This window comes from Rattus norvegicus, chromosome X (genome assembly GCF_036323735.1).
Source record: "Rattus norvegicus strain BN/NHsdMcwi chromosome X, GRCr8, whole genome shotgun sequence".
In the NCBI taxonomy this organism is placed as follows: Eukaryota; Metazoa; Chordata; class Mammalia; order Rodentia; family Muridae; genus Rattus; species Rattus norvegicus.
This window is the reverse complement of record NC_086039.1, coordinates 75,182,444-75,199,741: the sequence shown is the minus strand read 5'-3', so window position 1 is coordinate 75,199,741 and position 17,298 is coordinate 75,182,444. Positions and strand designations below refer to the sequence as shown.

Here is a 17,298-nt window from a genome sequence, read left to right as displayed (position 1 = left end):
TACGTATTGGAACCTTGTACTGCATTTAGTAAAATTGCTCAGGAAATAGCAATTTCATATGGTATGAAAAAATGCAGGCTTGGGAAAAATCACAATCGCAAAGAAACAGACCTGGCATGCAGCAGTTAATAGTGTGTGACTCGGAGACAGAAGCACTCAACAACACTGAGGGAATAATGTCTACTTATTAAAAGAGTTTAGTCACTCCTTAAACACTGACAGCAATGGCATTTCTACAAGAGTAGCATCATGACTAGACCATCATCTCCGACACAAAACCCACCATGTACACAGCCCCAAACCACTTCTTAAAGTTCATCACCGAAACACGAGCATGAGTTGTAAATTACTGTCATATAAGGCCTCATAATTTGGAGAATGTTTCTGGATTTTTAATACATTTTCTTTTTTTTTCTTTTTTTCGGAGCTGGGGACCGAACCCAGGGCCTTGCGCTTGCTAGGCAAGCGCTCTACCACTGAGCTAAATCCCCAACCCCTTAATACATTTTCATACAGTAAAATTTCAATTCTCTATTGGATACAATTACATCCAGATAGATTTTTTTTAAAAAAAAAACCTTATGATAATCAAAGAAATATAAACTAAAATAAATAATTGATTATCATTTGTCAGGCAAAATATATAGTCTGCCCATACAAGTTACTGATATAGACTGACACTGTTGCCCTTATTCATCTGGCTAATATAAATTACAATACAGACATTCTGTGGCGATATCTGGTAGAGTCGAAAATATGAATAGAACAGAAGCCAACCTCTTCCATTCCTCTGAGAGGGACAGTCTGACAGATGTGCCTGAGAGAGCATGAATGAGGTGACTCACACCTGTAATCTCAGCACTCGGGATGCAGAGTGACAGGAGGACGACCTGTTCCACACAGTGAGTTTCAAGACAATTAGAGCTATTTAGTGAGACCCTGTCAGAAAGAATAAAAAGGGGCTGGGGTATGGGAATGAGAATGAATATGAACAAAAAAGGCTCGCTGAAACAGTCTTCCTAATAATTGACATTGTAGAAACAATCTAAATGTCAGTGTCCACCCATGAGTAAATAAAACATAGGTTTGTTATAACGTCACATGGAAGCATGACACAGCAGTTTAAAGTGAAGTAGAAAAGTGGTTCTCAGTGGAAGTGGCCCACAGAGGTGAGGGGAGCATTCCTGGCCTCTCAGTGAATAGAAGCCAAGGGCACCACCAAGCAACCTGGGATGAAGAAGGAAATGCTTCATAAAAACTTATCTGGCCCCAAATGTCAACAGCACAGAGGCTGAAAAAACTCTGAACTAGAGCCAGAGCAACAAGATAAAGCCCAGAAAGCTGTGCTGGTTGGGGAGATATCTTAGAAGGACACAAAAATTAAAAGCGTAAAACACCATTTTCTATTGTGTTTCTATGTGTGCATACATAAAAAGACACAAAGGTTGGGAAAAGGCGAAGGAATACGACTGCAGGAAAGGGAAAGGGCAATTCAACTACTTAGGTGTTCAACTTCTTAGGCTGCACAGTGAACACACAAATATGCTTTAGGCTCTCCTCTTCCTACAGCCCCTCGCTATAATTGTTTTTTTTTCAGTCAAGGTCTTGCTATGTATACCAGACTGACCTCAAATTCACTATATATCACAGGTTGGCCTCAAACTCATAGAAATATCCTCTTCTTTGAGCCTCCCGAATGCTGGGACTACAAATATGAAATACTCCCAACTGGTTTTTTTCCCCTTGGGACAGGATCTTATTTATCCCAGGCTGGCCTCAAAGTCACAGAAGGTCACAGTCTCCACAGGACTAGGTTATAAGCATGCAATAGCATGCCTGACTCCTTACTATTTTTTTCTTGAGACAAAGTCTTATTATTTAGCCTATGCTGGCCTCAAACTCATGATCCTCCTGCCTCAGACTGGATATATAATGATTTTTAAGCTAAGGTCTCACTATGTAGTCCTGACTGCCTGGAACGCAGAGTTCCTCCTGCTTCTGCCTCCCAAGTGCCAGGATTAGGTGTATGCCACTATGGATGGCCCTAGAATAATTTTTACAGACAAACGGCCACTTTAAGAAAAAAACAGCGAGGGGGTTGGGGATTTAGCTCGGTGGTAGAGCGCTTGCCTAGCAAGCGCAAGGCCCTGAGTTCAGTCCCCAGCTCCGAAAAAAAGAAAAAAGAAAGAAAAAAAGAAAAAAAAACAGCAAAGACATAAGGAATATATGGAAATTAGAAGTTACCAATACTGAAATAATTTAGTGAGATTAACAATAAGCTCAAACATAGAAATAGTTTAAGTCACCCATTTCTGTAACATCAGAGCTATATAAACGTGCCTGCTTTGTTAAATTAAACAACAAAAAAACATGCTTTCCATGACAGCAAGAACTACATGAAGAAACCCTGTCTCAAAAAAAAAAAAAAAAACAAAAACAAAAAACAACCATAATGTCTTTTAGTTAAACAAATGAATAGTTTCTAGCTATTCAAACAACACTGAATTAGTTGCCTCCAGCACTGCTACACAATATTTTCAAATCAATTTAAACTTTCTACGCATTTGCTTTCATTGCAATATAAACAGACAGAAAAAGTACCACCCTCTGTTATTACATATCACACATCCCTTTCTTTTAAACTATGTAAGCTTTCCAAATGAAAACAAATCCTACTACTTAATCTGTTTTCAAAACAGTGAGTGCTAGCTTTCTCTCATCAGACAACTGTTATTACAGAAGGACCAGGATTCCAGATGAAACAGGTGAAGGATGTAGGAGGTTTGCTTTAAAACATTCTTCTTCTCATGGCGATTCCTACAAAATTAGGAGTCAATACTAAAAGAGGTTTTAGTAAAGTTAAAACAGCACAGAACATTCAAATTAAGAAAAAGCCATTTGCTTTACTAATCCTTTTTAAGACTCTTACACTTGCCATGGCATCTCTACAAAGTCAAAAGACAACACTACAGGTACCTCAGAGTCCTACAGTGCTGCATCACTGAAACCCTTCACATGTATCTCTCAACAATCCTGCTACATACCGATCAGGATGGTAAACTCCTTTAAGATAAAGGCGCTAAGACTCAGATGCAACCACACTCACACAGCCAAGTCAGGAAGGGTTCCAGGGCTAATCATAGTACAAAATTATTAACTTAATAGGGCAATGTTTGCAAAAGCCATAAAACAAAACCAAGATGACGCCATGTGGAAGAATGATTAAAAAACATGAGTGTCCTGGAAAGAAAACAGATGGAGACAGGTTCCCAAGAAACTGATAAATATTCCTCAGGTCTCTCTGAAGCTTTTTACCACAAGCTAAACAAATACTGCCATGCCAGTAAGACCAGAAGGGTGCATGTTTCCATGGAGTGTCAAATTATTCTTGCTTTACACAGGGCAGCTATTATGACATCAAGAAAGTAGGAGGAAATCAGATTGACCTATTTGACATTATGAAATAGTCAACCATTTCCAACCCTGTTATGACTTAAAAATGGACTTGGTGCGGCAGTCTTAGAGTCTAAGGAGACAGGTGGTTGAAATACAAAACAAAAACGACAAAGTTTGCTGAGGTTGGAAATAACAACTATGACCACATACTTTAAGTATGTCATTAATTTCATAAAAGATAGCACTACACGGATAATGATGTTAATTGTCTTACCAAACGCAAAAGCCTATTACACTTTTTTTTGATCCTATGCCTCAGAGATGACTGCAGAAGATGGCGATGGAAGATTGCAAGGGCCAGAGGAACAGGAAGTTTGCTGTGAAACTGTGTCTCCTAGAAACATCAGAGAAGCACTATCTCACCAGCATGGATGCCCAGCCATGAGCTGAACAAGGACGATACCCATAGACATGCTAAAGTGGACAGGGAAAAGGCCTGGTCTACAACTGAGCAACACCACCCAGCCTTAAGTTAATTACTTAAAAGTCTTGGGCTGAAGAGATGATTCAACAGTTAAGACCTAAAGACCTGGATTCAATTCCCAGAGTCCATATGGTAGCTCACAACTATCTGTAACTCCAATTCTAGAGAATCTGATGCTTTTTTCTTCTGGCCTCCACGGGCACGAGACATGCACATGTGGTATGTTTGTGTGTGTGTGTGTGTGTGTGTGTGTGTGTGTGTGTGTGTGTGTGTGTGTGAAATACATATAAATAGTGCCATATTCATAGGAAGGCAAGCAAAATGATGTTCACTTGTAATCCCATTACTGAGGAGACAGAAATTTCTGATGCTCACTGGCCAAATAATTTAGCCTCATCAGCAAGGCCCAGGTCCCAGTGAGACCCTGACTCAAACAACAAGGTGGAAAGAGCCGAAGGAACAGCAGCCGAAGTTGCAGTCTGACCTCCGTATCTCACACACGGCAGGGTGGCACAAAGGGACATTCAAAAGTGTTCATGCTTTTAATCCCAGAACTCAGAGACACGGGCAGGCAGATCTCTGAGTTTGAGGCCAGCCTGGGCTACAGAGTGAATTCTAGGACAGCCAAGGCTACACAGAGAAACCCTGTCTCAACAATCCAAAACACTGAAATCAAACAAAACAGGCCAATGTCCTCACTAAAGAAGATATACACAGGGGAAATAAATATGTGAAAAGATACTTCCCAGCATGCTGAAGGTTGAGGCAAGAGGATCCTGAGCATAAGGGCAACTCTACCGCCATAACCTGACCCTGTCTCCAAAACAAGGGTGTGGCTGCTTCCTTAAGTTATGGACAAAGAAGAGGCTAGGGTCAGTAGGAGGGCAGAAATCTTGGTTTTCCCAGTACAGGGACAAAAAACTGAAGAGGATGCAAATGCCTGAAACTCACTTAAACACATGAAACTATTTCAACAATTCTATAAAATGTTCATGGTGTGTGTGCGTGCGCACCTGAGATCTACTTTAGTTACCATCTATGAAGTATCACTCTCAACCTTAATTCTGAAGACAAAATAAGATCTCTCACTGAACCTGAAGACCCGTATTTTAGTTAGACTAGTTGCCAGCAAGCTTCCAGGATCCTTTGGTCTCTGTCCCAGCAGAACTGAGGTTACAGGTACATGCCACCACACCTGGCATTTATGTGGGTTTTGGGACTGCAATTCAGATCTTTATGCTTCCACAGCAAGCACTGTACTCACTGGGCCATGGCTCTAGTCCCTGGAACTACATAAAAACATTTTGTAACAGGAAAACTGAACATCAAGAGTCGGAATGAAGAAAAAAATTACTAGAAAACATATGAAATCTAATGAAAGAAAACCAATCTAACTGTGTACAATCCTCACACGAAAGCTAGTGGAAGGAGCTAACATGCTATTTTGGAGATAATGATAGGCTTGCATGCTCTGTTTAGCCAAACAAATGTTGATCAGTCAGGCCTTTAAAAACGGATAGGCCAGGCGGCGGATTGAGATATTGAGAAAACTGAAGAACTCAGCCACCAGTTTGCCACACTTTTTAACAGCCAAGGTGGAATCTGATATTCAAAAAGAAGAGGAGGAGGAGGAGAAAGAAGAAACCAGAATGGGGAATTGAAACAAAGAGAAGGAAAACCAAAAGTTACAAGAGACATACAGAGCCTTAGAGAACTCATGAGTTCTGTAGAGTGGTGTGCTTTAGTTTACCAAAAGGATTTTCCTACTTAATATGCATACAGTATAAAATCAATTTTGCTTTTCATCTGTTTGGTGTACCACAGTCTGTGAGGGGTTTCTTGTCTGCTCTTGGCATGACTGCATTTTACTAGAATTGTGGTGTAGGAGGTTGTAGATATATGGATGTGAGAGAGACAAATAGGTGTTGTGTTTGTGTAGGTATGTATATGTATGCACATGCATGGAGAACAGAAGTGTCTTTCTCAATCTCTTCGTACCTTTAAAAAAAACAGGGTTTCTCCCAGGACTGGATGCTCAATGATTCAGCTAGGTAGGCTATCTGCCCATGAGATCCAGGAATATGTCCATTTCTGCCCCATAGCATTGAGATTACAGACACATGCCGTCTGGCTTTGGTACGTACAGAAAGCACTCTACCTAGCCATGCTGGGTGGCACATGAATTTAGTTCCAGTACTGGGGAGGCAGATGGATCTCTGAATATCAAGGCCAGTCTGATCTGCAGAGTGAGTTTCAGAAAAGCAGGGCTACACAGGGCGAGCCTGTTTTTAAAACAAAGTAACAAACCAGAAAGCACTCCACCGCCTGAGCCATCCCCTCAGCCCATGAGGCTGTGATTTTAACACCAGCTTGTGTGGGCTAGGGATGTGGCTCAGTTAGCAGAGGGTGCACAAAGTACTGGGTTCCATTTCTAGAACTGCATAAACCAATTGGGCATCATGAAGCATTCCCTAACTCCAGGGAAGTGGGGGCAGGAGGATTAGAAGCCTGAGGTCATCCTCTGCCACCAGCCTGGACTATATGACCCTGCCTTTAAAGAGAAAGAGATGTTAACTTTTGTTTATAATGAATTAATCATAAATACAAAATTCCCAATTATAACTAACTTTATAATATTCCAGCAGTGGCAGTGGCATTAGTCCCAAGAAAACCCAGTACTAGTGGGGAAAAAGTCCTACCACTCTGCTCCTGGGGTGGAACTTTATTCTGCTCTAGGTTCACTGGGTCCTCAATCGAGGCAAGCTGAGCATTATTTATGTTGATTCTATAAGCAATCTAATCACCTCCTAAGAAATTCCTTTTGTAGCTAGGTGAGTCAGCTGTACCTTATGTTGCTGCAAACAAGAAGTCAGCCTAATAATCCTTGTGCAGGAAACAGCAGGTGGCCATTAAAAACAAAGATGTAGGTCTCTACTTTCACGCAGGGAAAATATTCAGAACTCTTTAAGTGAGAAAAAGCTAATTTCACTCTATTAGAAGTTCTCTTAAGCAACCTCCAGCAATTTAGTGGACGGTCTGGCTTCTAACCATGAATGCTGCGGTTTCCACAGCATGCTACTTGAGCGCACACTCCACATTCCGTCGGAATTGTCAGCACACTAACAGAGGAGGGCTTGACCTTCAAGCTCTTTGTGCCCACTGACTTTCTCATGATTGTGAGATAAAATTAAACACTATGTAAATTGACAAAATAAGAACAGAGGAGAGATTTGTTCTCCACATGAGAACAAAGGCGAGTGCTTCAGATCAGTTAGTAAGGGCAAACAGTAAAGTTACAGCCTAAACAGCTATAGAAAATCAACTTTCCAATCCGAAAGAATTCTGACATCTCAAATTTGCTTCCTTTTACTACAGCAATTCTCATCCTGTGGAGTGTGGCCTCTTTGGCAAACCTCTATCTCTAAAAATGTTTAAATTATTATTCATAATAGTAGCAGAATTAGTTATGAAGAAGCAATGAAAATAATTTCATGGTTGGGGGTCTCCACAGCATGAGGAACTGTATTAAAGGACCACAGCGTTAGGAAGGTTGAACACCACTGTTTTAATATAACCAAATGAGAAACAAGCAATCAGGAATGAAACAATATCAGTATCGTTTATGAAAAAGAAAATGATGCATTCTATGGGAGTGGATCAGTGGTCTAGAACACTGTCTACTCTTTTTTTTTTTTTTTTTGCTTCTTTTTTTCGGAGCTGGGGACCGAACCCAGGGCCTTGCGCTTCCTAGGCAAGCGCTCTACCACTGAGCTAAATCCCCAACCCCTTACACTGCTGGCTACTCTTACCAAGGAACTATGTCAGTCCCGGCACACAAGGAGGCTCATAAACTTCTGTAACTCTAGTCCTAGGAGATCTGATCCCCTCTCCTGGCTTGTCTGGACACACCAGGCACAAACATGGTGCACAGACATACATGTAGGCAAGCAAATAAAACAAAATAAAGAACAGCAAACAATAAAAATAACTAAGACATTTTTAAAAGAAAAATGAAGATTTCTAATGGATCCAAACACAAAGAAAAGGCTTGGCTCTACATATAAATACTGTTGAAGAAATGAATGTATGTTTTAGGTTTATAAAAGCTAAGCTTTGAGGGGTTGGGGATTTAGCTCAGTGGTAGAGCACTTGCCTAGCAAGCGTAAGGCCCTGGGTTCGGTCCCCAACTCTGGAAAAAAAAAGAAAAAAGAGGAAAAAAAAAAAAGCTAAGCTTTGCTAGGCATTTTGGCACATGCCTGTAATGCTTGAATTTGCAAGTGAAGGCAGAAGGATCAAAAATCCACAGGCATTATAGTACATTCCTAACACACACACACACACACACACACACACACACACACACACACACACACACACACCAATCCACTGTATACACATACCACATTATCCATTTATCTAAGGAAGCCAGTAGCACTGAAAAGGTCCTCACCAAACTAAGATGTGACCTTGTTTGTTCTGTTTTACCCTCTTTGGGTTATCGCTTATTTTCTAAACCTGGCTGGCAATCCTTCCTGTTGTCTATAAGCAATATAATAGCCTACCAATAAACCCCCTTTGGATTCCGTGAGTCAAGCCATTTGTGCTGCTTCTACCTTTCAACTACTGTGAATAATGCTATGATAAATAGCTGAATTTAAATATCTGTTCAAGTCTCACTTTTTAATTTGTTTGGTGTGTGCCCAGAAGAAGAACTGGTGATTCATGTGGTAAGTGTGTTTAGTTGTTAAGGCTTCCCCATATTGCTTCCCCCATGACTGGACATACCACACTTTACTAGAAGCACAAGGGTCTTGGCTTCTTCACATCCTCATCAGGGGTTAATACATACTGGTTGTCAAGTAATGTGCTTTGGTTTTATAGCTCAGAAATTTCAAAGAAAAATAAATGGACAATCAAAACTAAAATGTGGCTGTAGATGATGGTATACAAAAAACACTGTGCTTAGAAAAAAATTAAAATATGAATAAAACAAAAAGGTATACACTTGATTTAACAGTCATTTCATTTCTTATATAATATAAATAAAACTTGATTTGTTTAATGATAATCAAATTTGTTCAAATTTCAATGTAGTTTATAATTTTTCTTAATTTCCACACTATGTACTATTCTGAATTTGTAACAAAAACTGATTATAATGTATACTTATATACTCTACTTATTTATTTTTGGTTTATTTGAAATAGGATCCCTCTATACAGCTTGGGCTCACCTATTAGAATTTGTTATATAGGCAGCTGGCCTTGAATTTGTAATCTTCCTGCCTCAACCTTCCTAGGGAAGGAATGTGGTGGTGTGCAAGATATGACTATAATAATAGTTTTGAATTCTAATTCATGAATAATTAGCTTAAGAAGTTAGTACAATAATTTAGAATGAGTTCAAAAGGATTAGGATAAAAAGACAAACAACTGGTCATTAATGAGTGGTCCAAGCTTTGCAGAGTACTTCCTTTCAGAGTGGATATTGCGTATTTCCTTTCTACTAGTTCTTCAATGTCTAGCTAATGCTTAGATTTAAACATATTTCTCTAAAATTTCTTCTAAAGTCCCACCAAGTGTAGTAAACACAGTATTGTATCTTCAGCCCTAGAAAACAGCAGCCAAGTAATAATGATGCAACCCTGACCGTGAGTAGAGCAAAGTAAACAGGCTAGTTAAGATGATATGGACAATATCTAACATCTACAAACAATTAACTTATCATCCTTAGCAACCTGTTCTGTTACAAACAGCAAATCACATGCAAAGCCAAACCCATTAGAATAACAGCAGATTTATCAACAGAAACTGAAATCCAGGAGAACATGAAATGATATATTTCAAGTTCAGAAAGAAAATTAGTACCGAACAAAATTAGCATACCCAGCACAATTATCCTAATAAAAGAGAACTGAAAAGCTTTCATGATTGGCTAGCTGTGGTAGTGTGTTCCTTCAATCCCAGCACTTGAGAGGCAGAAGCAGGAAAATCCCTGTGAATTCAAGGGCAGCCCAGTCAACACAGAGTCTACCTAACAACATGTCTACCTAACTCCCTTCCACCACGATCCCTGCCATGATAATGGATTAACCTGCTGTAACTGTAAGGAAGCCCCCAATTAAATGCTTTCCCTTCTAAGTTGTTTTGGGGTCACGGTGCCTTGTCACAGCAATAGAAGAGTAACTAAGTGACTATGAAAAAGCTTTTGGAACGGAAGGACCAACATTAGATGTGAATTTCACTCTTGACTACACCCACCCTGTAGAATAGAAAATTAAATCATGTATTGTGAATTTCAAACACTTCCTCCAAGAGAGAATCCATGAACAGAAGAGCTGGGACTCAGGGTGAAGGGGTTGTAACTACCAAAAGGAATACAGGCAAAGTCACTGTAACATCTGAGATGCCTTTCCCCATGGAGGTATCTTACCAAAAACATTTTTAAAAAGATTTATTTATTTTTATTGTATGCATGTAAATGTTTATCTGCATGCATTACCTGCATGCCTGCAGCCTGTGGTGGTCACAAGAGGTGGACTAGAAGAGGATCCCCTGGAACTGGAGTTAGTGATAGTTGTGACCCATCATGTGAATACTTGGAACCAAATGTAGGTCCTCTGCAAGAGGAGCAAGAGCTCTAAACTGCTGAGCCATCTCTCAAAGTTCTCAAAAGCATATAAAGAACTATAAGCTATATGGTTGGTTATAAGTAGTAACTAATGACAAAAAGTACAAATTTTGTTACTTCCCAATGAACAGGACTGAAAAATAAAGCTTAAAATTAATTTATTTGGAATATTTTGTTTGAATTCATAAATGAAGTTTAGGAACAAAAAATTAAAAAAGATAAAGCTTATTACTTGAAATTCTGCAAGAAATCTAATCTACAAACTCAGAAATATAATATATGATTTTAAAATAGGTCTTCCTCATTACATTGTGTTTGTGTGTGTGTGTGCGTGCATGTGTGTGTGTGTGTGTGTGTGTGTGTGTGTGTGTACACGCATTCACATGCATCCAATGTCATGTGTGTGTGATAGTCAGAGAACAACTTGCAGGACTCTTTTCTCACCTTCTATCATATGGGTCCCAAGGACCACAGTCAGGTCAACAGGATAGATGGCCATTTCACTGGCCTCTTAACATAGGTGTTCAATAAAGGCAACAGGTAAACCTCTTATCTGAAGACAATGTTACACTGAGACCACAGAAGAAAAAAGAACTTGGCCAGCTTTTGATGTTTCCAGTGGTGACAGCATAGCCTAAGAAATTTCAACTCATTATTTCTGTTGATCTACTGAGGTAATTTGGCAAATTACCTTTCTGCTACCACTTAGCTCTATAATTCTGGGCAATTACATATGCTGGCCTACAGGGACTCTGGCCTATAAACACAGCATAAAGAGCTGTCATACCAGATTGACATTAAACACTAGACAACTAAATACATTACCTCAAATATAGGTTAAGAAAAATTAAAGAAGTCAAAAATAATTAGCCTACATTAGCCTACTATCCAGAATGGCATGGGCTGGAGAGTTGGCTCAGCAGTTAAGAGCACTGGCTGCTCTCGCAGAGGACCAGGTTCAATTCCCAGCACCCACATGGTGTCTTGCAACCATCTGTATTTAGCAACTCTAGCTCCAAAGCCTTCTTTCTGGCATCATCTTTGAGAGCACCAGACATGCACATAGTGTGTGTACATATAAAATAATAAATACATCTACAAAAAAGGCATAACAATTGTCACAAAGCTAATCACTCTCATTAGCAGACTTGATCAGTGGCCTATTCAGCCAGATAATAAGAAATCACTGTAAAACCAAGCCAGTTGACTGATTGGGCAACACATGCGGAACTCTACCAGATGAGATTTCTTCATGTGCACCTCAGAAGATGGTTGATCCATACATCACTCCAGGGGTGTGCAAGAAAAGAGGCACAGGTGCTCACACTCTTTCCCCTAAAGCATTTATGCTATTTCCCGCTAAACATTTCTAATGTGTGCTGTCCTTTGCAACCTGATTGCTCGACATACATTTGACTGTTAAATGAAAAGATAATCAAATTACTTAAAAATAAAAATTTGAAATGCCAGGCAGTATGACACACACCTGCTGTAAGACCAGTATGTAAATGGATAAGACAGGAAAATCACAATTTCAATGTTAATGTTGGCTAGAGAATGACTTTTTTCCAAAAATGAAATACATAACACAAACAAGAAATTACTGTTCTATTACTGTGAAGAGACACCATGACCAAGGCAACTCTTACAAAAGAAAGCATTTTTTTTATTGGATACGTTTATATTTACATTTCAAATGTTGTCCCCTTTCCCCGTTCCATCCATAAACCCCCTATCCCATCCCCCTCCCCCTACTTCTAGGAGGGTGTTTCCTCACCCACTCCTTCCCTGCCTCCCCACCCTGACATTCCTTTACACTGGGGGTTGCAGCTTTGGCAGGATCAAGGGCTTCTCCTCCCGTTGGTGCCCAACAAGGCCATCCTCTGCTACACATGCAGCTGGAGCCATGGGTCTGTCCATGTGTACTCCAAAAGAAAGCATTTAACTGGGGACTTGCTTACCCTTTCGGAAGGTTAGCCCATTATCATCATAGCAGGAATCATGGTGGCAAGCACGTTTCTGGAACAGTGACTGAGAACTACATCCTGATCCATAAGCAGAGAGATGGGAGGGGGGATTGGGCCTGATGGGGGCTTTTGAAACCTCAAGGTCCACATATTCCCTCTAACAAGGCTACATTTCCTGATTTTTTTTAAAAAAATATTGTCACTTACTGATGACTAAGCATTCAAATATATGAACTTATGGGGGCATTCTTTTTTTAATTTTTAATTGGTATTTTTTTATTTACATTTCAAAAGTTATTTCCTTTCCCAGTTTCCCGGACATAAGCCCCCATCCCCTCTCCCTCCCCTTCTTCTATAAGGATATTATGGGCATTCTTACTCAAAACACCACAGACATGTTTGCTTGTTTATTGCCTTGGCCAGAAATTAAAAGTTTGATGTGTCTAACACTAATATGACCTAGGATATAGAAAAATATTTTATCAGACTGTTAACCAAGTATAAATCACTATGGCCTTTCTGACAGGCAATTTTCTAATACAAACATATACGAATATGTACATGACTCGGCAACTTTACTGAAAAGAATCTAACCTACAAAACTACTTCCATAGATGTATATGCATATTTAAGATAGTTACAACTTAGAAAGTAACTAGACATGGTGGCTTATGCTTGTAATTCCAGCCATGAAGATCTCAACCTCAACCCATCCTGGACTATATATAGGAAGATCGTGTCTCAAAAGAAACCTGGGGGCTCTTTGAATGGTGATCATTCACACACACACACACACACACACACACACACAGAGAGAGAGAGAGAGAGAGAGAGAGAGAGAGAGAGAGGTAGGTACCACGAGAGCACAAACAATGTGTGCTGGCACATACCTTTAATCCCAGCACTTGAGAGGCAGAGACAAGTAGAGCTCTATGAATTCAAGGCCAAACTGATCTATATAGTGAGTTCAGGCCAGCATAGGTGACATAGTGAGATTCTGTCTGTAAACAATAACAACAGAAAACAAACAGAAAAAGTTGATGCAGTCATACTAAAAAGCACTACATAGTAGAAAAATATGATTTACATATGTTTCACAGTGATAGAGAAGCAGATTTATAAAATGAAGAGTCTAGAAGAATATAAACTATAATAGCTATTATTCTATGTGCTGGTTAGTGTTTTGTCAACTTGACACAAGCTGGGATCATATAGGAAGAGAACTTCAATTGACAAACTATCTCAGGACGATTGGCCTGTAGGCTAGCTAGTGGGGTGTTTTCTGATCAATGAGAGGCGGGAGAGCCCAACCCTGTGTGGGCAGTGTCTCTCCTGGGCAGGTGGTCCTGGGAGATAAAAGAAAGAGAGTTGAATGTGCACTGCAAGCCAGTAAGCAGCATTCCTCTGTCATCTGTCCTTCAGTTCCTGTCTTGAGGTCCTGTCCTGACGTCCCTTCATGATAGATGATAAAATGCAATAAATCCTTTTCCTCCCCAAGTTGCTTTTGGCCAGGGTATTTATCATAGCAACAGAGAAGCAAACTAGAACAGTCTATAAGGGGGTAATTTCCTTTTTTAACTTTATACATTTCTACATTACTACCATTTCATTAAAGCAAGGCTAGTTTTGGACTGGAGAGATGACTCAGCGGTTAAGAGCACTGATTGCGGGGTTGGTGATTTAGCTCAGTGGTAGAGCGCTTGCCTAGCACGCGCAAGGCCCTGGGTTCGGTCCCCAGCTCCAGAAAAAAAAAAAAAGAGCACTGATTGCTCTTCCAGAGGTCCTGAGTTCAATTCCCAGCATCCACATGGTGGCTCACAACCATCTGTAATAGGATCTGATACCCTCTTCTGGTGTGTCTGAAGACAGTTACAGTGTACTTATATATATAATAAATAAACTAAAAAAAAAGCAAGGCTAGTTTTCTCTAGTATTCTGAAAAAGGAAAGGCTAAAATTACCCATTTTATCTACTTGGATGAGATGTATTTTATTTTCTTCTGTAGCTGTAGGTTTTTTTCAAGTACAGAGGAATCATATGACATGTAGTTCCCTTTTGATTTTTTTAATGTGTATGAATGTTTTGTCTCCAAGTATGTTTGTGTACCACATGCATGCCACATGTCTTCAGAGAGAGAAGGAAGATGGCATTGGATCACTGGGACTAGAGTTACCTGTGGTTGTGAGATAGGACATAGGTGCTGGCAGTCAAACCTAGATCATGGAGCTGGAAAGATGGCTCAGTGGTTAAGAGCACCGACTGCTCTTCCAGAGTTCAATTCCCAGCAACTACATGGTGGCTCACAACCATCTTCAATGAGATCTGATGCCCTCTTCTGGTGTGTCTGAAGACAATGACAGTGTACTAGCATACATAAAATAAATAAAAATATCTTTAAAAAAACTGGATCATCTGGAAAAGAAAGACATACTCTTAACAGCTGAGCCATCTGTATATGTCCAACATGTAGTTCCTTTGTTCTAGGGAGAGGGAGTGTTTTGAGGAAGAGTAGGTGGTTCTGCCTGTCCTGGAACCCACTATATAGACCAGGCTAGCCTTGAACTCATAGAGATCCACAATGCCTGGCTAAATGTAGTTCCTTTTCAAAGAGTATGATCTAGCAATAATTCAAAGTCTGAAAGAAAAAAGAGAATATGACATGGTGACACTGTTCTTAGAGGAAAAAATCTGTTAGTATAATATTCTTACCTAATAAACAAACATAGTTATATACTCATTATAAAGATATTTTATATCTCACCGTAACATGTGATGTCATTCAAGAGAACTTTGATATGAGAAAAAGTGGGAAAAATCCATTCCTAAAGTGTATTCTAGAGATCTGAATACATTTCTAAAATGCTTTTATCATATTTTATTTACTTATCTCATGTGTCCATGGGTGGATATGCCATGGTAAAAGTGTAGAGGTCAGTTCTGGAACTGTAACTCTGACAACTCCCCAGGCTTGCCAACGAGGGCCTTTACCTAACACTTGTGTCAGACAAAAGTAGGGCTAGGGATGTCACTCAGTAGAGGAGAGGCCTCAGGTTTCACCTCCAGTGCCACAAAAACAAAACAACTTTTACCTCAAAAGAAGAAATAAGGACCTGGCATTTTATAAAACTGTTGTATGAAGGCTGGGAACATCACTCAAAGTACTTAGTGCCTAGCATGCACGAGGCCCTGGGTTCAAACCCTAGGACCAGAAAGTATTATCCCATGGTAGTCCATTGTGTGAATGGCATGTTTCAATGATTCCTTTTTGATTTACATTTAAGGTTGTTTTCAGTTCAGTCGTATTCCAAACATTGTTTTGATGAACATCCTTGTGTATGATCTTTATTTTACACAAAATTCCTGGGAGTAGAGCTGCTAAATCATAGAGCACATCACTGCAAACTTTGATATACAGTGCCCTACTGGCCTTAGAAAAAGTGTGCCAATTTATATTCCCTCTAACAGCTCATAAACATGGTTAGAGCCAGATGTGCCGCATGCCTGCGATCTGAACACTTGAGAAGCTAAAGCTAGAGGATTAGTACAAATCCAAGGCCAGGCTGAGCTCCATCCTGCCTCAAAAACAAGTACTTAGGATCCAGGCAGAGTGATGCATGCATGCCTGAGATCCCAGCCCTGTGAGAACAAGGAAGGAGGAGTCTGGGACTCGTGAGATCTTGCCTCAAAAACAGTGATTTTTTTTAACAAGGTCTTGCTGTATAAACCATGCTGGCCTTGGACTCAAAGAGTTCTTCTGCTTCCCCAGCACCAGGTCTAATGGTGTGTGCCACCATGCTCAGCCCTGATTAGTACTTCTTAAAGCCTCTGTTACTACTCCCAGCCCATTCTCCAGAAAGATGCATCATGCTAATTGGCTAGCAATTTAGCATAGTAGCTACTTTCTCACAGTAAGATTGACAGGTTTTTTTTTGTTTGTTTGTTTGTTTTTGGTTTTTGTTTGGTTGGTTGGTTTTGCTTTGCAGGACTAAGGATCGTACCCAGGGCCTCATGCTGTATCAGGCCTATCATGGAAAAGGCAATATACACAGATAGAAGTTTTGTCAATCTGTTCTATAAAAAATGTTCACCTAGTGATCTTTACCTCTGGTAACTTGAGACTATCTGACATTTGAATTTCCGTCCATAAATTGCCTATTTATTACCATTATGCCCTTTTAGTTGTTATTATGGAACTTGAGATATGACCAGGCTGCCATGGAATTCAGAGATCCCACTTGTTTTTGCTCTGAATGTTCTGATTAAAGGTATGTGCCACCATGCCTGCCCTCCACCATACACTTTTAGCTTTAATTTTAAATTAGCATATAAAGCAATGGGATTCCCTCTGGAATTTTCATACATGCTTTGTTGTTGTTGCTCCTCCTCCCTTGTGCCCCTCCCCCACTTCCACTGCCAGGAGTCTCCATGTACGCTATTATCTCCTTCTTTAAGACCTTTAAGGCCCTTTTCTAGTTCCATGATCCATAGTCACATATAGTCTATGTATATCACACACATAAATATTTAAAGTTAGAGACTGTGTATGAGAGAATGTGTAGTGTCTGTCTTTCTGAATCCAGGTTATCTCACTGAATAATATAATTTCCAAATCCATCCATTTTGCTACATTGTATGATTTCAATTTTCTCCTAACTGAATAGACTTCTGTTGTGTGTATATAGCATATTCATCTGCTGATGGACATCCAGGCTGATTCCTATTTCTAATATTCATCAGTGGAGGGTTCTTAAAAACTAAAATAGAACTACATGACCCAGTTACACCACTCTCGGGCAAATGTCCAAAGAACTCTAAACCTTA

General features: G+C 39.8%; 1 protein-coding gene across 5 annotated transcripts in view; it reads right to left on the bottom strand.

Moving 5' to 3' along the window:
• Positions 1–17,298, bottom strand: part of Atp7a (ATPase copper transporting alpha) — a 107,460-nt gene that overhangs the window by 67,353 nt on the left and 22,809 nt on the right. For 2 of the 5 annotated variants that reach the window (XM_039099486.2, XM_063279806.1), the window contains exon 2: positions 13,368–13,478. The exons of the other annotated variants lie outside the window; for them this stretch is intronic. The gene's annotated coding sequence lies outside the window, so the exon portion shown is untranslated. The remainder of the gene's footprint in view (positions 1–13,367; positions 13,479–17,298) is intronic. 5 annotated transcript variants of the gene reach the window in all.